The sequence below is a fragment of the Opisthocomus hoazin genome, chromosome 7 (assembly GCF_030867145.1).
Source record: "Opisthocomus hoazin isolate bOpiHoa1 chromosome 7, bOpiHoa1.hap1, whole genome shotgun sequence".
NCBI classification, from domain to species: Eukaryota; Metazoa; Chordata; class Aves; order Opisthocomiformes; family Opisthocomidae; genus Opisthocomus; species Opisthocomus hoazin.
The window spans coordinates 5,936,203-5,960,733 of NC_134420.1; the positions used below are offsets into that span (position 1 = coordinate 5,936,203).

Sequence of the window (24,531 nt, forward strand, 5' to 3'; positions counted from 1 at the left end):
TTCAATTTCAGAGTAACAGAAGGTAATAAATAAAAATGTATTTATTAGACATGCGGATAAACAAGATAGGGAAAGAATGAACACAGCTTTTGTAGAAAAAAGTTATTTCCTACAAATTTCGAAGTTTGAAGGAGTCAACAGTCATATTAATGAGTAGATTGCAATAGAATACTTTGAATGCCAAACATTTCTTGAGAGGTTTTATTACGAAATGCTGTTTAGGCAGGCAATGGATAATGAATAAATGAATAGCTTTCACCAAACAAGGATATCACCAAGAAACCAAGGTTTTGGGTGGCATCTCCTGAAAAAACTTTGAAGGGAGTGAATGTTGTAGCGGTAAAGTTTACTAATCATAGAAAAGTACTGCAGATAATAAAATCTAAAAGTTGAGTGTGAAATCACAGAAAGGCCTCATGATGCTTGAACAGCTAATAATAAACTGGCAGATGAAACTGCTCATCATAAATTTGGATTAGTAAATATGGGAAAAAATATGAGAGGCTAACTCCATATGTAGAATGACTGGTTCTAAATTAATTATTTCTTATGGAAAAGAATTCTTGAAGATATTCTGCATGAATCTTTAGATATGTAATCTGAATGCTCAGAAGAAATTGCAAAGATGTTACAATTTTTTAGGAAAGCAACAGAGAACATACTGTTAATGGTACCTTATAGGTAGATATCTGTATTTCCTTTACATTGAATTTAGTCTTATTTATGCTTTTTTAGTTGTACTACATTCTTTGAAACATATATCATAAAATGACAACACAAATGATGAAAAGTCTGGAATGTCTTTTCTGAGGAACAAATGATTTATCAAGCTGCTGAGGAGATTTATGTAATCATGAATGATCGGGAAAAGCTGTATGAGCTATGCTTATTTGCCTTTTCTCACAGCAGATAATTCAGTATTACCTGATTATCAGGAAGCAGACTTAAAAGAAACTAAACAACGTTTTGTTCTGTACAACACATCAATGCATTGAGGCACTGCCATTAGCTATCATGAAAACCAGAAAAATATAGATATGCTCAAAAAAAAAATCAATGAGACAAATTCATTGAAGTTAGCTGCAATTAAACATCGTAGTCCAGATGACATTTCTGGCTCTGGAATTTCTTGAACTGCTGGTTGCTGGAAGTTGAGAAGCTGTACAAGGCACAATCACTACAAATTTTTTCTGGTATAGATACACTTCTCCCACGCATCTGCTGGTGGTCACGATCAGAGATGGCTGAGGAGCTAGCCCATCCTTTGCTCTGACCCATTAAGGTACTTCTCATGTGCCTCAACATCTTTATAGCAACTCGCAAATCTGAAAAGGTACAAAGCCCTGAGGATCAAGTATGACGCTACAGAATGTGATTAGAAAGCTCTTGTGCAGGAAAGAAAAAAATACAAAAACGCTCTCACAATCCAAAGACATCAGTCAGGTTTTGCTTCCCAGCAAAATCAATTGGCACATGTGTGCCAAACACGTACAGCTGTCTATGTGTTACTGTCAGTCCATCTGCTGCACGAGCCATATGTCAGCTGCTTTATTTAGGGCGCTAGGGAGAGAGGGGGAAAGATCCTGAAAGACGAATTAATTCTGATTGCTGTGAATGTTAAAAACTATTAGAAAACCAAACTTGACAGGTAATATGTTTATTAAAATGATGCGCATGCTAAGAAGCGGAAATTTGCACAAGAACAATTATGCAGTGGTACCGAAACAGTGGCTGTAAAATTTCACATCTGTCAATACAAAGAGAACTTCTGAGTTGCTGCCAATTGCTTCACCCACACAGCTAACCTTTCTAGGGTGTCTTTTGCTTTTATCTTAGGCTTCTTCCATGTTTCTCTTATTCTTTTCGCCAGGGTTTATCTTGTCTGAAATGCTTCTTTCAGAAAATTCTTCCAAAAAGCTATTTCTAGTCCACTGTTCCTGAAGAGAAAGACTCCCAGTTTTTCCAGGTTAGCCCTAAGTATGATACTATTCAAGCACGTGACTTTGTGTCCTTTTTTCCCTGATTGAATTCCCATTTAGACTGCAATTTTTTGAAAAAGGCTGCACCTTCCTTACTGTTTGCAAGCTGTGTAGCATATCTTTGAGATTATCAGAAGAACAAATTAATATTCTTTACGAACCCTTTCTACTTTTTTTACTTCTGAGTCAAAAGCCTTCTACAAATCTGAGAATTTAACAATCATCCAAAGGTGATATGATTTTTACAGTACATATCTGTATTTGCAGATGAATTCAAAGACATCTTTAATCTATCTTTTGGGTTTTATAGCTACCTGTCTTGGAACTAGCAGGCTTGAAGCATAGTTTCCTTAACAGATTTTAGGAGCTGTTCCAGTAGACATAAATCCTTAAAATTTCAGAACAACCTAGCAATTTTTCTATTTCTTTCCATATCCCTCATCCAGCAATCAAGAAGCGAACTGACATGGTAACTCCACAGCACAACCACCCCCCACCTTCATCACGTGGGAAATCATGAAGCAGTTAATTCTGTCTGAGTTCTATCATCTGTTTTAGAAGGACTGAACAGAAGAAACCTCATACACCCTATAATCTTGGGGATTTTGGATTACACACATTCTAAGAGTCAATTGCTAGCACTACAGTTAAAGGGCCTGATCCTTAGCTCAGATAACGGTTTTCTTAAAAGCCCTGTTTGCTTCAGCTAGAAGAGTATTGCTTCCATACCGGTTGCAGACAGGATATTGTCATCACTCTAAAAAGATATTTTCTCATGTAAATAAATTAAATTCTACTAATTCTCTACTTCAAAAAACTGTCGTAAAATGATTAACGTAAGATGCATTAGAAAATCATTCAAGAGGTTGCTCTCTTGTTTGTACGAAAATGCTTGTTTTTAAGTCAGTTATGAATAGCATAAATGTTCAAAAGTCAGGATTATTTCAAAATTAGGACAAAATGCGAGACAGTCACCTGTACAGCGTTCATCGCTGAAGTTGTTTACTTACATAAACACAGATTCTCGCTTGCACTTTCTAGATGCTTGGTACCATCCAAATGGTGCACAGCAGTGGAGCATAGACCCGTTTCGCCAGATAAGAAGGTGCTCCTTTTTAAGCTGAGATAAAATGCGGACAATCCCTCCACCAACCGCTCCTAGATCTAAAGACTCCACCTCGATGATGAGGTCAAATCAACAGCAGAGCAAATAAAGGTTCTGCGAGTTCTCAACAGGTTGAGGCTTGAAATCATTTAGCATAAATTAGAGAAGACCCAAAGCCACCGAGTCCAGTAACCCAGCGTGTCTCCTGCTGGGAGCACCTTTCAACACAGATCAGGATCTGGATTACCTACTTCACAATGGTATATCTAGATCTAGAATAGTAAGTATTTACAAAGAAACTTAACGAGTGTTGTCTTCGAAGCAACTTCATGAGTGTTGTCTTTCTAATTACTTTACTGTAGCAAGACAAGCATCCAAATGGGAAACCAGGGGAGGACAAGCAGCGACTGAAATCTCTGCTGACAGCCTCAACAGAAAAGCTGTGATTAGCTCAGGTGCTCCAGGACAGATAAAGGTGTATTAGCAGAACAACATGAGGGAAACTAGCACTGCTGCCGATAACCTTACTGATTTCATGGAGAGACAATTTCAGTCTCCAAATCTTTCAACTTCAGCATTTTTAAGCCACGGTAAACAGTCTCACTTCCAAAATAATTGCAATTTTAGAATGGAAGAAATAAACAATGTGTATTTTCATCTTCCCTCCTTTCTCTTCACAGTATCATCAGCACATGGGCATTGACACAATTAACAAGCAGAAGTATATCACAGCATAGAATTAAGATTAAAAAAAATACACAAATGCAGAAATATTAGACAAAAGTGACATGTAGTAGTTTCATGAGTTCTGATGTTTTAAAAGAAATGGAAAAATCCCTGAAAAGACTATTCTCTCTTTAGCATACTAGATTTGCATATGTAGCGATCCATTTCAGAGTAGAACCATCAAACCCCAGGAGGCTAATTTATCCAATAGAAAGTTATAATCAACCATATCAAATGCTCAGACCCTTAGAGACTGCAGAAGTTAGAAAAAGGTATTCATCCAAATTTTTCTTTCCATACATTCTTATTAAAAAAAAAAAAAAAAAAGGATTTAATACAATGAAACAGAGCAACATAGAAAATACTGGTCAACACAAGTGTGATGTGCTTCTCTTCCACAGTTGGATTATTCCAGAAGCAAACTATTCCGAGTCCTTTGTTTAAGCCATTACTTTTCATTAGATGAGGCACTGGTGTTATCCAAAAGTTAACAGCAGGAGTATGTGTGTGTGACCAAACAAATACAGCTTGAATCCTACAGTGATTAATATCAGCAACAGTTTGTGACTGTTTCTCAAAGCAAATTCTCTCAAAGCCAGTTCTTCCAACAGATTTAAATTGCACCATTTCCTTAAAGATCTTCAGTTCACCTTCTACTGAAAACAATCTCACATCAGCCTGCACTCAAATGCAATTTCAGAAAAAATTTTAGAGAAAAATGAGGGGGTAGTTCTCATTGAGGGGAAAAGAAGGAAACATTACAAACTAGAAGGCTGATTTGTGAGCTGTTTGAAGTGACTTAGAGGGTTACAGTGTTTCAGGAGTTATCAGCAGAGATATATTAGTGAACAGAGAACAGCTGACCTATTGAAAGATGCATGGCAATTACTTTTATCACACAGCTCTTGCTTTATTATAGAACTCAACTCTCATAAGGATTCAGTATTCTCCCTTGTAAATATTTCAGCTCATAGACAGTAGATGGCCCGTATCTGCAAGCAGAGCAATCATCCCAGAAAACTGTTATGATAAAGCTATAGAACTTACAAAAACTATAAGCAGTTACAGACAAGAAATTATGAGAACTTTAAAATGGCTAAAGGAGGAGAACAGGAGGATCATAAATTGCTGGAGAGAGAAAGCAAGTGCATGTCCATGAGACCAGAGAAGATTTTAGCTAAAAAAATCCTCAACATATACCGAAAAAAGAAAAAAGGATGTTAAGCTCTTAATTTTGCATGAAAATCTATTATATCTTGCAGTCATATTAAGTCATGTTTGCCACAAAACTGACTCTAGAAAAATAACCATTGGAATATGCTACAGTGCAGGCTATGGAGTTATTAATTTGTTCTCAAATAACGTCCTGTGATATAACACTAAGTTTTAGCCATACAGAGTGACTAGTAAGATCATATATATTTTGTATTGTATACAGCTGTATGCATAAGCAGTGTACTGGGCCGTTCATAGCTATCTTGTAAATTAAAGCTACTAGGATTTAAAGGTCATTTGTAGAGCTTTTATGAAAGCGGCATCCCTTTTCTGTTGCAGAAAAAAAAGATCAGTTTTGGATTTTTGTCATCTAGTGTTTCTCATTAGCTTGTTACCACACTGTGATAGAAGTGCAAGAGTTATTAAGAAAAAAAGAGAAATTTCCACCCTCTCACTTATTGTGCATTATACGCATTCTGTGGTGCCCCAAGGTGCCAGTCAAGATTGAGAGCTAATTATGCTTGGAGCTGTAAAAACATGAAATAGGACAGCATTACTGACAATAACCTCAATAGGAGATTACGTCTGGGTCTGCTTTGGAGCAGTTGGTAGAACTGAATCTTGTGGAGATTAAATGAGATGAATGTCAGAGACTGGTGCAGTAAGACAGCAAATCACTTCCAGGTATAAGGCACATATAGCAAAGGAATAAAGGATGAAAAAGGTTCAAGGTGAAAAGCAATCAAGCTGTTCTGGGCCTTCACACTGAGGGATAAGGAATATGAACCTGGCAAAAAGTCTACTATCAAGTAGGAGTTACCCAAAAGACGACAGTGAAGGAATTTGGAGGCAGAAGTATCGACACAGATAAAGAAAATGATTTTAGGAGCTGTGACACGTATTTCAAGAGGATTACAAGGAAATAATAGACAAGGCAAAATATATTCTACCCTACTTAGACAACAGCTTTGCTTCTAACAAGGAAGCTCACTCTCAACCTGGTTTTTACGCATGTCAGACAAGGTCTATACCTTCTACTCTAACTCAGTACCTAGTAATCAGCCACAGAATTTAGAGAGTAGTTGGTTAAAAACCTTAGTCTGGTACTTTAGAATAGAGAATGTCATCAGCAGCATCATCCTTAGGCATGGTGCTTGGCTGGTATCTTTAATTAACAAAGTTAAGTACCTTACAACATCAGTCCAGGACAAAATTAGTAAAGAGAATTTGACAGAAGGGAAGTCTGTTACCTAAGATTATTGAATAATGGAGAGGCAATTACAGCAATCAAAATCCACTGAAACTTTACTGTCATGAGCATGTAGTTACTACATTTATGAACATGGATGTGATGACTCAAACCATAGGGACAAACACCTCTACCAAAACTATTTAATTAACATTTATTGATTATTCTTATAAGCTTTCCAATACTTCTGATGAACTTCATACCACTATTACTTTTCACTGAAGTGGTTTAGATAAACACAATAATCAGAAAAGATTGCGGATTTTTGAGAAGATTATCTTCTTTTGTATTTTAATGTTACTCAGTTCCAGGTGAATCATAGCCAGCTATATCTTTCATATGTCTGGATATGGAGCCAAAAACACAGCAAGGAAAGAAGGAGTTTACATGAGATTTGACACTTCTAAGGAATGATCAGTGTTGGACTATGTTGACCTTAAACTTCATTATGAAACCTTATTCAATGCGTATCTGACTTCCTGTAATACTATAAATCCCCAAGTTTTACCCTAAGGCACTTGCTCTCTCAAGGTTGTAAAACACTATTTAATTTTTAGACAGGACGTCAAGCTTTGGAACAGCTTCCTCCCTCACCCATCCTTTTCTGAATCACGTTTGCATTGTACATCTTCACAGGAAGAGTGCAGAATGATCCCAGTTTCCTGCTTCCATCTTCCAACCCTACACAGTGTCTAAAGCAGATGGCAGCAAACCACAGATCATTCCTCCTGCTTTGCGCGAGCTGGCCTTGCATGGTTGTCAGTGTCATGGTTTAGCCTCGCTGGAGGCCAGATGCCCACCAAAGCAACTCTCTCACTACCCTCCTCAGCTGGACAGGGGAGAGAAAATACAACGAAAAGCTCATGGTCAAGATAAGGACAGGGAAAGATCACTCTGCAATTACCATCATGTGCAAAACAGACTCGACTTGGGGAAATTAATTTAATTTATTGCCAATCAAATCAGAGTAGGAAAACAAGAAATAAAACCTAATTCTAAAACACCTTCTTCCCAGGCACAACTTCACTCCCAATTTTCCCCTCCTCCTCCCCTCCGGTGGCACAGGGGAACAGGGAATGCGGGTTGTGGTCAGTTCATCACACATTGTCTCTGCTGCTCCTTCCTGCTCAGGGGGAGAACTCCTCACCCTCTACCCCTGCTCCAGCATGAGGTCCTTCCCACAGGACACAGTTCTCAATGAATTTCAACGCAGGTCCTTCCCACGGGTTGCAGCTTTTCACAAACTGCTCCAGCCTGGGTCCCTTCCATGGGGTGCAGTCCCTCAGGAACAGGCTGCTCCAGCATGGGTCCCCCACGGGGTCACAAGCCCTGCCAGCAAACCTGCTCTAGCGTGGGCTCCTCTCTCCAAAGGTCCTGGCAGGAACCTGCTCCAGCGCAGGCTCCCCACAGGGTCACAGCCTCCTCCAGGCATCCCCTGCTCCGACATGGGGTCCTCCCTGGGCTGCAGGTGGGTCTCTGCTCCCCTGTGGGCCTCCATGGGCTGCAGGGACACAGCCTGCCTCACCATGGTCTGCTCCAGGGGCTGCAGGGGAACCTCTGCTCTGGCACCTGGAGCACCTCCTGCCCCTCCTTCTGCACTGATCGTGGTGTCTGCAGGGTTGGTGCTCTCACATAGTCTCACTCCTCTCTCTTGCTGCAGGTTTTTTTTTTTTATTCCTTTTAAATATGTTATCCCAGAGGCGCTACAACCATCACTGATGGGCTCAGCCTTGGCCAGTGGTGGGTCTGTCTTGGAGCTCCATCGGACATAGGGGAAGCTTCTGGCAGCTTCTCACAGAACCCACCCCTATAGCTCCCCCACTACCAAAACCTTGCCGGGCAAACTCTGTACACAGAGTAAAGCTGGCTTTGGTCCAAAGACAAAGTCTGCACAGGGGACTGCTGCATTACCTGGCATGGAATGGTTGAGGGTGACCTCATGTTTAACTCCAAATGTATAGACATGCCCTGTGTTCCAGATGGTAAACTAATTTGTTTTACTTGGTTTTCTGTTGCATGTGGCAGTGTTTGTTGATGTTTGCAGAAGTGTAATACAAGTGCAGTACAGAGGTTGCAGAGCTTGTATCAAAGCCATGTGTTACAAACGGGCAAGAAGCATTTGATGTTGTACGTGAGCCTGCTGGCAAAGCCCATCTGACTGTCAGCCACTGAAATTCTCCAAAAGGACACAACTGGCCTTTGCAACAGCTTCAAGAGGTCAACAAGCCCAGCAATAAAGGTGTTTGAGAGAGAGAGCAGTGCAGCTGACTTGCTGGTAGGGGTAGATTCCTTTTGCCTTTTACTTTAACTACAGGGAGGGAAAAAAATTTAACTGGGAGGAAAAGCACAAGACTAACAACAGTACAGTTTTTTCTGTAGAAACTGAGGACAGAAAGGATCTTGAGGTCTTGTTGATCAAAAAAAGGCATATGGTCCTGTCATGTAATGTATCCAGGAAAAAAGCAGTCCTAAAATGTATCTGAAGAGAGACAGCGAGCAACAACAATCACTACTCTAATAGTTAATGATAGGTAGTACTCGGATTGTGGAAGATTAACACTTGTGTGTTAGCTGTAAAACAATTCCTAGGTGAACTAGCTGAAATTATAAATTTCATTTTTATTTGCTTGTGGCCAGTAACTTGAAACAAGCACATATTTGTATGAAGCCTGAAGTCAAATGTTCAGAGCATGATAGATTTTTAAAACAGGGCAAAAACGAAGACCTCAAATTTTAAATTCCGTAATGTTTCTTTAAATAGTGTAGCCTTAAAATACACTGTTCAAAGCTACAAATGCATGAAATTAATTGAAGCCATTGGTGTTCAGCTAACAGAGAATTTGGCTTAGTCATGCTTACTAGGAACATTAATCTCTAAGACATAGGCAAAGACAACAATTAATTTAATCAAAACCATAATGTTAAATTAAGCATCGGGTTGCTTATTTTTAATTTAAAGAGAATAAATTTTGAAAAATGCCTCGGCTGACTTTGCATTTGCTTTTTAAGCATAAAGCCCTACAAGCAACAGTCTAGCAGTCTCAGCACCTCAGCTCCAGATGGGAAAAAAATAAGTTCTCTTCTGCTCTAAGTAGCTTATGTATAATTATGCCATAAAGGAAAGGATAAGTTCTCCAAGTGTGGATCTTTCTTAAATTGGATGTTAATAAGAAACTGCTAGCGTAAAACAGCAGTGATGTATTGCGTAGCATAGAATTACTCAGAAAAGGTGAGTCTGTGGAATGAGGTACACAGCACAGACACAACCCATTAGGAAGAGTTGTGGCAGTGATTCCACTAGTTTCAGCTGAGCTCAGTCTACTTAATTCCAGGCATACCTTTGAGAAAAATGGAATGAATAGAAGCCTGGACTTCTCTGTTAGTCTTCAACAAGGGGAAAGAGGTAGAAGACCCAAGAGACTGGTCACAATGAAGGAAGTTCAAAGCAAAAAGTTTTATGAGGAAGACGAAACTACCAGATTTACCTGAGCATTCCTCTCTCTGCTTGTTAACCTGGGCAAAGTGAAGCAATAGATAGAGACCACACATTTCTGAATCAAATATACTTGTGCTTGTATTTCTTAGAACTATCTCTGTGTCTGAGATACAGATAACATAATGAAACTGGATCACAGACTTACCAATTAACAATTAGAGTTACAAATCAAATAAATACCATTTTGAGTTACCTGGTTTCACTCACTGAAAATCTGTGCTTATTGCTTTTTATTCACAGAAGAGAAGCGCTTGTTTTCACAGTGATACCCAGAGTCCGTCATTAAAGGGAAGAACAATCCTAGCCCACAAGCCCTTATGCAGATACTGGAGCTCAAAACTAGAGCATCGATAGTTACCAAGCGCTACTATGTCCTAATATAAACTCTAAATCCATGGAAGATGTAATTTACCTAACATATCACTGCAGCTCTGTGGGGACTAGTCAAATGTCAGCAAAGTGCTCTCTGCTGTACCTGTATTAATTAAAGATGGCCAACAGTTTAAAAAGAGAAAGTAGCACTTAAACATGCATATAATCATTAATGATATAAAGCTATTAATTATCTAAAGGTTCAAATTAGGTAGTCTACATGCTTCAGCACTAGAACCACAGGAAAAAAAGAACCCTATCATTTCACTCACTGAGATGCTATGTGAGCTTTACTAAAATAGTCTGGCAATTTGCAAAGTGCTTCTTCCAGTGAATGCAACTATTTTCACAGCTATTGCCATCAAAGTCTGCTTGTACAGGTAATTTTCTTAAATGAATTAGTATTTTATTTGTACATAATGTAAAAAAGAACCCAGAAGCAGCTAGCAGCAGCGTGGAGCAACAAAGCAAAATAAAAAAAATATCTGAAGCCTGCCACAAAAGGAACAGAATATAGACTACATCATGAAATATTTACCTAAAGGAGCCACAAAAGTATCATCAGCTGACATTTAGTCAGGCTTAATACTGTACAATATTACTATTCAAAAAAAAGGAAGAGATTGGTGGACAAATCTGGCTTATGTGAATACTCCTACTTAAATCAGTCAGTGCTCTTTTCAGTAAAATGAGCAGCTTTTGTCATAAGTATATTAACACTCTGAAAGGACGGGTATGTGAGATTTTGCTATGCTGAATTGTTCTAATGAAATACAAAAGTCTCCCCATGGCGTTCCCACAGATCATCTACCCTCCACATACTACCACTTACTCCACTTTCCCCTCTATTCCCTACATTTTTGAGTTACTTTATGTTACACTATTCAGTGCTTGTTTCATTCTTTGCCTACTCCATATTGTCTGCTCACTGCTAACATTTTTAAGTCTGTGGGCTACTAAATGGTCAAAAAGAAGTCAGGGAGCCTTAAATATATGGAATTAATACTCCCATGACCTCTCAAATGAGAAAGAAAGAGTATATACCATTACAATGTTATTTCGGCACAGTCAGTCACCCATGACATCAAAATTCCAGTGCCAGGAACAGACCACACACTTCAGAAGCAGCATAGCAAAATTAAGAATACTAAGAAGTTGTTCAGAAATAGAAATTCAGACAGTTGGAAGGCAGAGGTCAACTTCTGACACTACCCAGACCCAAATAAATCCAAAAGACCTCTACTTTTTTCCAAACCTGAGCAAGATACACAGTAAGAAAATAGTCTTTAAAAGAAACCTCAGAGTGGATAACACTTGTCCATCTCCAGCTGATGTCAACAAGAACACCCTGTTAAGCAGACCTGCTGCGCGCTCTGAGATGCCTCTGTGCCAGCAGGAATCCTGGGCTGGCCCCAAAAACTCATAGGCACAAGCATAGCACTGAAGTACTGCTCACGTCTGCACACTGCTTCGGAAGCTACAGGTTGGAGAGATGGGAATTTCTTGGTTTATACAAAATGCTTTCATTGTTAAGGAGACTATTATATCTCTGCAAGCAGCATCAATTTCAGTTAAAGGCATATAATATATGCCTGCTGCCTGCTCCCCTGTCCCTGCCAAGTTCCCCTGCTAAAGCCTAGTCCCCAACCCAGCAGGTGTTCAAAACCATATTAACAAGCATGAGGAGGAATAAAGAAATCCAGCACGGCTGGTTTCATAGTATTAGCTTCACCATTATCAGTGATTATGGAGTCATCCATCTTACAAGCATGACTATCTGCAAATTACCTGCAATTCGTGAGTTGCACAAATGCTCTTGCTTTTATTTATACCCATACGATCAGAGTTTATGTTTTACTGGACTCATCAGTTTGACTTCCTTCTAACTGCTTCAGTCACCAGGTACCAGTTGCCTCTTTTCTAGGAGGCCTACCAACATCCTAGATCCTTGGGGCATGAATAAAAGTCACTGCAAACATAAATTACAGAAGTCATTGGCAATAAAACATCCAGACTCCAATTGTTAGCCACTCTCTTCTGTCCTTTCAAGGGAAACTTGCACTGCTTTTGCAAGGAGAAAGGTTAGTGGCAGCCTGTGGATACCAATCACCCTCTGCTTAGTTCAGCATTTCATCAAAGTTCCCCCGATTTTTCCGTAATCCTGGAAGGCAATGCTTGTAAATTTTCCACAGAGCCCGAATCCTAGTCAGTCCATGAAAGTAGCTGGTAGGCCCATTTCCGCAAGCCATTAGACCCTTCCACCCTCTAATAATCTGTTCTGTCCTCGGGCTGCTAAAAGTTTCCACAGTATATATCACTGGCATAGCAAGCCTTGCCTGAAACATCACAACTTTTCACCATTCTGAATCTTTTGATACGTCTCAGTCTTCTGTGGAACATGCAACCCGAAAACAGAGACAGACCTGCTGCTTCAAAATAGAGTGGAACAAGTGTGAGTAAGCCCCTCGTGGTCAACCGTCATTATGAACTAATCCCAGTTCCACAACAGCCCATGTAAGCACAAGTTCATTCAGCTTTTTTCCCAGTCCACAAATGGTATAAGATTTTTGATAATGCCAGCCCACTTATGCTCCCTGTATGCCCACAGAATATGTAACAGGGAAAACCACACTATGGTAGGTAACATTGGCAAGAAGTGTCATGCTTAATGAAACTTTTTTTTTTCTTCTGGCTTTTCAGGTGAGTTTTTTTTCAGCCTCTTGACTTAATGGACTTCAGCATACTTGTTTTGTACTGCTTTATCTTTGTACAGTAACACACTCTGAAAATCTAATGGCCTGTTGTCATGGCTTTCCTGCCGTTTCCTGTGACAAGATTCCTCTTTATTATAAACTTACAGGTGACGATTTTTGCTAGAACCAATGACAAAGAAGAAAGTAGATACACTGTAAGGATAAATTCCTTTACTCAGCACAAACCAGAATTGAATCATGGAGAATTTACTTACTAGAAATTGCAGCTGTTCTCCCCTTTCAGCCATGTTACTGTATATGAAAACTAAATGAAAGTGAAAGATGGGGAGAAGTTCTCATGCTTTTTTACAGGTGCTATTAAACCAGCGTGGTCCTTCCAAAAGCAAGAACAGTGTTTCCAGTTGCTTAAAAAAAGAAAAATCAGCATTTTTTTTTGAGGGGGGGGTAGTGCATCACAGAACTGATGTTTATATTCACAGGAAATTAAAATTTGTAAACTTGGTCATTCACAGAATCCAACACTTGTACAAGTGTGCAATCAGAATATAAACCTACAACACATCCAAAAAACAAGTATAAAATATTCATAAAAGACCTTTTTCAAACAGATCACAAATTATTCAGATATTGTGGACAGAAGCTTCATATAATGAAATTACCTCTGTTTCTGGCCAATTCATAAGCAGAGGAAAGAAAGCAACATTCATTAATGTTGTTATTGATTTTATGTTCGGCATCATGTACTGTTTTAAAAATAAAATAGGTGGTGCTTCATTGTAAGGAATTAAAACAGCTATACTCATTAGAAACTTGCACAGAATTGCAAGACAGTGAGTTCTTCCGGACTCACTGACTTCATTTGCACTGTTATAAATTAAATAGACTTCAAACCAGTATAAAACAGACCTTCCATTTCCCCTTTGTATTCCTGTAGAACAGTAGTTGGTGTGCCAGATACATTTGTCACTGGTACAGTAAGAACATAAGGACCAGCAAAAGCCATAAAAATCAAGTTAATAACTTTTTTCCTATGACAGGTCCATCAGATTCGGAATCTATTTAATTCACATTTTAGTGATGATTAAACTTTTTTATTCTATTGAATTTCTCATGTAATCTGTCAAGAATTTTGTGGACATTAATAACCTATCATCGCAAAGGTGCAGTAATTAAAGGCCTTGTTTTGACAGAATTGTTACAGTCCTGGCACCCTGCAACAAAACTGAGAAAAGCAATTTACTTGCAAACTAGAAGTTAAATACCTTCACACTGAGACTGGAAAATGTATCACTACTTTATCGGGAGGTGTAATTTTACGTATTTCTATAATAGCAGTACACAATACCATTAATTTCTTTTCAGACAGTAGGAAAAGAAAAAAAAACCCACCAAAACAAGAATAGTCCTTTCCTGTCTGGGCTAAAATGTTGCCATTCAGAGTAAATAGTTGCTATTACGCATTTAGTAATTTATTCATCAGCATCACACAGCAAGGGCAGATTGCATTAGTACAAACAAACCAAGCAAGACTACGAGCATTACTATTTTGCCAAAGAAAAACATAAGAAAAAAAGTTTTAAATTTTATTTACTTAACCTAGTTTTAGGGGAGAATATGGGTATATTACCGTACAGCAAGTTTTTGAGAATTCTAGTATGAAGCGAGTATATGAACTCCCTGCAGAGGGTCTTGCAAGTTATTAAAATAACATAGAATAAATGCTTTTTTCCATATGAGGAATTCTTATAACTGCTAGACAGCAAACTCAGAAACAAATTCTGATTTCTGAGGTTATATTGTTCTATGTGTCTGGTAGTAATTTTCTGCATTTTATTTACACTTTAGAGATTTACCTTAGCTCAGCTATGAGAAGTGAACTGAAGAGTATAATAGGATCTTATGTATTTCAAGCTACCACCCAAAACTGTAGACTGGATAGCAAAGGATTATCTGAAACTTGCGCACTGAGTTTGTTTTATTTGCAGCCCACATACAATCTAGCAGATACAATAAAACATAATGAGGAATAAGGCTGAAGAATCACATCAAGATGCAATCTCATGAAAGACTGAGAGGCTACGAATGAAGATGCAGTGTTTATTAAGGACTTGGGATAATAAAAAGAATTATTCACAAACAAAAACAATCCATCAAAAGCCAGTTGAAGTTGATACTACATTTCAGTGGAGACCAGCTCTCCTGTGTAATGCTGATGCATACATCAATATACTCAGTTTTGATTACAGTGGGAACTGAAAGCCATAAGCTATGCTAGGAGTGGGGTCAGCACCTTGTAAGGTTGCACCTGTCATTTCTTGGCACAGCCTCGTTACAGAACAGACTTTAGTTAGTAGGTTCACTCAGAGAGATTATATTCTGCCTTCTTTGAATATGATTAAAGTTGCGAAATGAAATCCAGTGATGCAGTAAGCTGCCCAATACAAGCATTGTCCAAGGATTTAGACTGGATAGGTGACCCAGGGGCTCCATGATTAGTTTTGACACATCCTCTGTGCATCACGGGATCAATGTTTTTACTAGGAGAGCAACTGTATTCCTCATACAGTGCTCTTGAGCATAACACTAGATTTTCATTACACATTCCCCTCTTGCCCATTTCCTTGGGGCATAGCTGGCAAGGGAGACCCATTAAATCAATGCTCTTAAAATAGCAAAAACATGGCAATCTACAAAGAACGTCAGTAAAAAAGAACAAGAAACTCCCAGTTAAATGTACGCATTTGCAAACAGCCTAATGTCTGCTTCTAAGAGACAGCCATATTTTAGTAATTAATATATGTTAAGGAAGTTATATATATCACCAAGCCTGATTCATACTGAAACACTTTTTAAGTAACTGAAAACAGAAAAAAGCATTTTAAGTGTGGTCTGGTGCACTAGGCTATCTAAAAACTACAGTCTCAAGAGCCCAAGAAGCAGCTGACATCATTCCATCATCATAGACAATACACTGACTGAAGGGAAGTCAGATATTCTCTGCGCATGGCAGTTAACCTAAGAGGATGAGGTTAAAACCTATTATCTTCTCCTCAGTAATGCACTTCTGTCCCTAGTGCCACTTGAGGTTCCAGGGAACGATGGGGGAGAGCCATCACAGTTAAATGATCCTGCAAAGTCCTTCATGTCTAGGGTTCTGGCTGCTTAAAAGGGAAATCTGCAGATGGGGGATTTCTTGAGAAGGTCATAAGGGTGACATGAACATTTTGGTGAACCATCTAGGCACCGTTTCCCAGCAACTCTGTTCAGTTCCTCCACATCAGCAACACTGTGTCTGTGAGGAAGATATGAAATTAACAAGCCCCAAGAGCTTAATAAATGAGTTCTAGATGGATATGCTGGCATCTTGCAGGCCCAAATCTTCCAGCCTGCTTTCATTTTGCTCAAACTTTATTCACTCAAATTCCCAGGGGCAAACTCCGAGCAGAAACTCATCTGTCTGTCACATTGCGCTTGACAGTCCTTGACTTTACCCCTTTATTAGCTTTCCAACAGAAGCCCATGACTGTTTCTCTGAGCAAAGATTGGGATAGCCAGCAAAAGAACCAGAGCACCTTGCAAACTGTAATGCTCCTGTCAGTCTGGCGAACTTTTATTCTCCAAAGTGGAGAATTTGTGAAAGGATAAAACAGAAAGGAAGAAATTCTAAGTTGCAAGAATTCTGTGGCTAGTACAACGTTTGTTACAAATATAGCTTGGATTGAGAGAAATAGTCCTCTTAGGCCAGTACAGCACCTGATAGTACAAGGAAAATTTGCAACTGCTCCTAGATAAAATACTGTTTTACACTTCTGGAAAAAAGGACACGATTTTCAAAGCTTTTGCTACACTTCCTCAAAAAAGTACTAACTTTTCTTGAATTGATTTTTTCCCCTTTGTTTCCGCTTATAACCCACCCATGAAGACAACTGATACTTCTTACTACACCTGCAGCCATCACAACATGGAGATGTGCTGGTGAACATGGAGTGAACACAGCAGAAATATTTAGTTCAGACCTTCTGTAAAACAATGTATTTCACTTTCTGATCACACCTTCTGTATTTGCTTTTTTAATTTTCTTGTAATAAAAGTAATTAATTGTATTTTCTAGTAGGAAGTTATGCTACATTGTTATGATACCTTGTAGATTTTTTTGCATTTTAATGCCAGCAAATAGAATTAATGAAAGCAATGCTGATCAAGAATTTGTCAGGTAGGGAAATGCTGAGCCAACTAATCTTGCTTTAGTCTAGTGAGGTCTGACACTACATTATGTATCTCTGTGGTTTCATTATCAGTAATAAACTGCTGGGACTGTGTAAATAGCATTTGTCAGAGTTTGGGGTCCTTGGTAAATCTGAAGGATTTGAGATATGCTATTTCATGTTAGTCATTTTTGCTATATTATGCTGTATTTATAAATCTTTGTGAAAGCTTGGGGAAAAAGTCCCATAGTAAGCAAGCTGTATTTTATTTACTTATTTTCAGTAGTATTGTGCTTAAGAAAAGCATAATTCTCCTGATATGGCACAAAAGTAGCATTATAAATAAAGACAGCCAAAGCAGCCCTTCTAGTCTGCACAATATTGGTAAGACCTTGCTTGGAGTCCTGAGTCAAGACTGGGACATCCCACTCTAAAAGATGTGGGAATCTATGTTAGAAAAGCCATGGAAGAGCACCAAAAACAATCAAAATTCTAGAAGAGATGGAATATGCACAAGGAAAAAACACAGGAAAAAACCCCCAGCCTTGCCTAGACTATAGAGGACTGAGGAGTACAGCACCAATTATTAAAAGGCTGCCACAAAGAGGAAGAGAATAAACTGTTCTCTGTGTTCAGCTGGACATGGTCAAAAAGTGATGGGCACAAGTTGATGTAAACTTTTGGATTACATGCTAATATAAAGTCTTCCTAACCATAAACATAGGTAAAAGTTTAAATATTTCACTGAGGAGGGAGATGGATTCCACCATTAGAAGTCTCGAAAAACCAGACTAGAGAAACACAGGGCCACAGACAGCTTAGGTACAGCTGTGTAACTCTTTGCATCCTTGAATAGAAGAAAGGACTAACATAAAACTAAAGCAAGATTCGGACAACACCACAAAGGTGAAGAAACAGCGGTTTCTTTTTTTCAGTACAAAGCAGATCCATTCTGTCATGAACACGACTGAATACCTGGCACCAACTAAGTTACTTCTTTGGATTATCTGAAATATTTATTACTCAAAAGTGTTCACAGTAGTTCCCCCCGAACAGTGAAAGCGCACTTGTAAGCGGAAATAGCTAACGCTGAGTCTGGGCCCTGTACACGTCTGAAGTGGCAGTGACAAGTGACCTAACTTTCCCCTCCAGAAGGCTGCCAGAAACTAGGGTCATTTTCTTCTTCCACCACTCCCAAGCCAGGGTAGAAGCAGAAAGCAGCTCTAACCTCCTTGCTTTGTGGGTTTTACAGCAGCAGACTTCAAAATGACAATTGATTTTCTAGACAGAGGAGTCGTAAAACTTTTGAAGTCCAGATAGATTTAATCTACTGCATTTCTTAGAAAATCAGTTAGCATACTTAAAGCTGTTTGATTATTCAGACATAATCTATCTTTGGCAAATCCTTGGTTCATTTTCTCCCCTTTTTTCCTTATCTCTGTTTCTTTAATTACAACTTGTCTGGTGGATATCCTTCAACCATAGCAATTAGAGCAAGCCTATAACTGCTTTCATTATCTCTTCCTTCAAGATCTCTTTAAATTCTTGCATTCTGTTGAGGTTGGACTAATGACACTACAGTTGTCCAGATCAATATTTTACAGTGCCATACAAGGTTGGACATGATATGGATTAGAAATAGAACTAAAAATAAACATGAGGAAAGATAGTGGGTAGAGCTGAAAGGGGAATATCTGGCTACAACTGGAGACCTTAAGTACTGAATTTACGAGACTGTAAATTTTCTTTCATGGTCCTGAAAGAAGTAGGAATGTCCTAAGAGAATTTGCAGACAATAAGCAGGTGAGAGGTATCGCCATTCTTCAAAAGAATTAATATATCATGCTGTAAAACTCTGAAATAGAAATTAAGTTCAGATGTACAATGTGAAAAATCAACTTCTGTGCAAAAAGCTCCCAGTTTCTTTCATCAGCTTAGAACTCAATCTGAAAAGACTAAGGAAGAGAATGACTGCTAAATAACCAAAAATTACCAAGAAATGAAAAGGTGTCTGTAAAGACTGAACATAAAGTACTGTCCTTTTAGAATGGCATGTCTTATTACTTGTACATACTGGTATTCCTATAGTAAAGAAAATAGACCAGACAGTAGCACTGGAAACCTTCGTACGAACTCGAGCACTCATGATATTTCACTTAGAGCACTGCTTTACAAATAGATAAACTGAATTGAAACTAGTATAAAGGCCTGCTTAGACTGAAATTGAAAGTCTATTTGGGGGTAGAATCTAAAAAAGACTGATCTGTTTAATCAATAGAAATGGAGGCTGAGGAGTAATATCTTTATTTGCTTAAATATATTTCTATCAGTTCAAATGCAAATAGGTACAGAACATTCATAATAAAATTCAACAAGAAATTAGACATTTCTTAATTTTTGGTGTAGTCAGATTATGACACAGCGTTCCAGCAGAGAGTGGTATGGGACTCCCTGAGAACACACTGCTTTTAAAAAGAAGAAAAACAAAAATCTAATTTAAAGGCATAGTAGTCAGTAGAGTGGGAGTAAACTCAAGAACAGATTTAGCACAACCATCTTCTATCCCCCAAGGGAAATTGGTAGCCTCAGTGGAATGACCACACCACTTACTTCGAGAAAAAAATATGGTACAGCAAGGAAGCCAGTAGGAAATCCGAAGGCAGGAGAAAAGCAAGTTAATCCAAATACTTTACACTTCTATAGCAGCTTTTCAGATCCACATTAAACAAGGATATGTTGGCAACTCCTTGTAACTTAAGCGAGTTTCCACAGTGTAAAAATATTGAAAGTTAGGCTACTTGGATACGAGTTTCACTGAAATAACTGTCAAGATGGTGCGATTTAGAGACACAAAACTTTTACCTACAGCACTACAATGAAATAAATGTTAATTTACACTTAAGTAGAGATTGACTGCTAAGACTAATTCAATTAATTTTCTCTTTTCTCTCCATAACAACTAAGTATACCAGAAAAGAAGGATAAGGGGATAATGACACCGCATAACTTCATAAGACTGAGTTTTAAAAACTGGCAAACATACAAGACAGTATTCTCCTGTTCACTGCCTCCAACACAGACAAATCCTACACTTATCAAAGGTGCTGAGGAGAGACAGGGATGAGGAAAACTGAAGAAAACATGGAAACACAACACAAAGACTTCCAAGCAAACTCAATAGGAATGAAGTTTTCTCCAGACGATGCACACATGCTAATACATGTGATTAAGAGACTGGGGAGGGAGAGTTTCAAGTGACCCTGAACAAAAGCATGCATTAGACACAGCACATTAATAGACTTGAGTATAAACTGTACAGCAAAAACTCCCTGTGCGTCTCAAGATAATCTGGCATAATGGTGGCACAATCTGTCATGAGCTCCATCCTTCAGATTTTCTAGCATTTTATGTAGTAGACAATTACAATATTGATAATTCTATTGCTATGGTACATGTACCATAGTACTATGAACATGTACCACAGTACATAGCTCTTGGCAAAGAGTCAATCTGTAATAACAAATGGCATTTGATTTTATTTCCAGAATCTTGCTTGTATGATACAATTTACAAGCTTCCCTTCCCTTGGTGATCCTCTGCCATAGTAATGCAGATACTTGTGTAAAACTAGTAAACTGACAGATTGCATTGAAATGGAAAAGAAATAAAATACATAATATTTTCTTCAAATGCCTTGGACATTGAAGTTGCCAACTCAAGTATAATTACAAAATGGAAAAAAATGATTAATGTTTAAGAAGTAAAAGTATTATTTGCCAATTCATACTGCTGTTTGTTATGATTCATGCCTGAATGTGAAGTTGGGACAAAACATGCAAATATGTATGAGGTTGAGCACATGCTTAAATGCTGTTCACAGTTGGGACGGATTCATCATTTGTTTCAGTGCTGTTCACAATAAGAGTCCAATACTAAATTATTGAGTACAAATCAGGGTAAACAGAGCAGTGATAATGGAGGAATGTCAGCTTTTACACCAACAAACCAGCCAAACATTTAGTCTGTAAATTTTTCAAGGACATTTCCAAACATAAGTTTCACGAAGTAGATTGTGATCATACACATCATGCATGTTGTTGTCAGATTAGTTTCCACCTTGTTTTGCTGTGAAAACAAATGTAAAAATACTAACACCTTTAGTTAATGTTTTCATGGTGGAGTTCAATTATTTTTGTAAAATGAGATTTCATGTTATGCATATTTAAAGGTGTCATGCAAGAATGCATTTTCCTAGACAATTCAATATTTTTACTGGAATTGTAGTAAGTTCACAAATAATTGAGCCTTAGGATAATATTAACTTTATAACATCCATTCTTCACTCTTAATAAATATGCAGATTTCCTTCTTGATTGAGTGAACACATTTCATTTTCGAGATTTCCTTGTCTAGGAATTGTACAATCATTGACTCCTCAGTCCATAATTCAGAGAGCACCCCGTATATACAGAAATAAAGTTGTCTTGCTGATTACAGAAGCATACACATTTAATGGGAAAACTCTTTTCAATTTAGCTTCTGTGTACAAATACAAGTAATTATTTCAGATACACTAAGTACATATTTAGAAAAAGCTTTATGTGCGGAAGAAAAATTACATTTTCTAATCAGTAAAATATACATAATTTAAGAGGTAATTGACCAACAAATGTTGTGTGTGAGTCTGTTGAACCCAATTACATACATCATTTATAAAGGGGGAATATAGCTAAGATCATCATTTGCAGAGGCAGTATAAATAGTAATTAAGAACAGTTTACATGTTTGCCTGCTTTTCTATAATCTTCCCTTACAGATATCATAAGAAAACAGGAGGAGAGGACCCCATGTCCTGCAAAAAAACCCAAGTGTGAAGTTTCATTTTAGATGTCAGACATACGCTTCCGTAGGAAGATCAGAGCTCTGCCCAGAAAGATTCAACTGCCTAACCAGTTCCCCAGGGAACATGTCGCCAAGCAAAACCTAGGAGCAACAAACCAGCTATTCATCCTTCTGCACCATGCTGCTTGTGTACATAGTGCTAATGCTGTCACCTTTCCAATGAGAAAGAAACTCAAAGTCCTAACAAATCTGGATATTAAGAATATCACCGTACTTTACCTGCAATCTAATAGCCAGTATCAGCCCGCTTCAACACTGCCAGGTAGTTTATTCATCAAAACAAAAACAATCTTGATTGGCAAACTTCCATTTTCTGCTCCAGAGCACAGAAGGATGTTTAAAAGCTACTGCCTTCAACTCCACTTCTGTGATAAGAAATAAAAGAGTACAACAGGCAGAGACCCTTCATATTTAACCAATGCCTTATTGAAATACTATGAAATCTGTATGATTATTAGGACAGTCCTGAAATCTTCTATACCTGGCAGAATGCAGGAATTGAGTGTTCATATTAGATCTCTCCTGTAAGTGTTGTTATCAATCTCACTTGGCCTTGCTCAGGGAATATCAGTTTGCAGTAAATGGAGAAGCTCCAAGACAGATAAAAGCACAAATGTATCAAAAAAGCCCAATTCACATCCAACTTGAATGTGACTTTGACTGGGATATCTGACATGGCAGGTGAATGCCTTTACCACTAGGTATTGTTTCCATCTCTTTTCTCACAGAAGGCTTTGAAAAGCTTTGGGGTTATCTCACTGTGGTACAGCATCAGCTCGGAAATCTCAGAATGAAAAAAAAAAAGCCAGATGTGGAAAACTGTTCCTATGCACATCTTCGTCAGATGCTAGGATTGCATGCTGCATTTGCATGCACTGCAGCTCTGACTTTGGGTATTTTCCCATGCTCGGTAGCTGTACACGTCTGAGCCCTCCTTTATTGCCCAAGCACCAAGGCCTCCCTGGGGGGCAATTGAGACGTAGTTTCTTCTGCGTAACGGGAAAGCATTTGAACGCAAACATTGTGGTTCTGCTTTGCCTTTGTGCCTTTCCAAGACCACTGCGAGTAAATTCTGAGGAAGTTCCCTACACTTCTAGCAGCATCCACAGCTCTGCTGTGTTTCGGTTGGGCCCACACACCGCATGGCAGCTATACCTACAAGGTGTCCTCTAGAGCAAAAATGCTTATTGTTATCTAAAGGTTACTGCGATAGTTTGAACTTCTCCCATTTGTGCTCATAGCTTCTAGCTGAACTGTTACGTATAAACCTGCACGGAAGTGTAATCTTCCCTAGGACTGAAACACAGACAAAAGCAGACGAATTTAAGGAAACATAACAGGCTGGGGTGGTGAGGTAGTGGGAAACATTCAAGCCACACGGGAGAAACCACTGTGCAAGAACCAAATCAAAACTATTTGCATCCATGTAACATTGAGGGAAGTTCTGCAGGTATGTAAGAAACAATGTGCTCCTGCAGTATGGGGTTAATCAAATGAGGAACCACCACTTTCTACTTGGCATGGCAGCATGAGCTAATTTGAAAAGATAAAGAGGGATTTATAATCTCTTCCCCAAGAGACACCAATCCTGTCCATGTATTACCATTGTTAGCCCATACATATCCCTACAAGGAAAATGCATTTTATGCAAGTCTTTACTTAGATCTGAATACCAATTCGGCCACAAGATAAAAAGTCTAAGTTTGCCTTTGGAAAAACTCTGGTAACTTTTAAAATGTAATTGCTTTTGCAAACTGACAACTAATTATCCAAAAGCAAAATGCACATTAGGCATTTAAATAATGACATGTCAGTTAGTATAATAGAAGTGCCACTTTACTTTTTGCTCTTGGAAATTATTTTAGTCTTAAAATTAATCTATTCAGCTATACATAGGCACATGTATTTTGTGATTATGCTTATTCACATAAAATAAAAATCTCAGTAAATTGTACTATTTCTACCTACAGACTACTTGCTTATGTCCTTCAGCTACCACTGCTATTTGTCACGGTACAAATACCACTATTACTACAAGCTGTTTCATGCCCACATTTGTTTTTAAACACTCTCTGCACTATCCCGCTGCTTGCCAAGAGAATTTTCTATCCATTGCTGATCACTAGAACATACTTATTTTACTGTATTACGAATCTGTAAGTCGGACATCATTACACACAAATGAACCATGTCAACATTAGGATCATGAGGTCTGAAAAAATGGTGCACCACGAAGATGCAACAATTACTTATCTGAAGGATGTGCTCCATTTCCCTAACTATTCACAATCAGATTATGTACAAAGCAAGATCAAAGAACAAAAGAATATTTGTTTACTTAAAATATAAGTTTTTAAACAGCTGAGAAGTGATAAGCAAGTGCACAGTTAAGATTGTGTTCAGCAGTATCATTCCTAGAAAAATCATTCCTAGTTTTTCCCATCAGATTCTTCAACAACTCATCTCAGCTGTGAGCCTAACCCAGCTACAAAAGGGTAGGATCTTCCAGAAGATGCAGGGTAGGATCATCTCTCCCTTGCTCCAGCTGCTAAACACAGTCCAGGGGCC

General features: G+C 38.4%; 1 long non-coding RNA gene across 1 annotated transcript in view; it reads right to left on the reverse strand.

The window, feature by feature from the left end:
- LOC142362101 (uncharacterized) overlaps positions 1-24,531 on the reverse strand; it is a 172,908-nt gene that overhangs the window by 51,927 nt on the left and 96,450 nt on the right. The window lies entirely within an intron of this gene.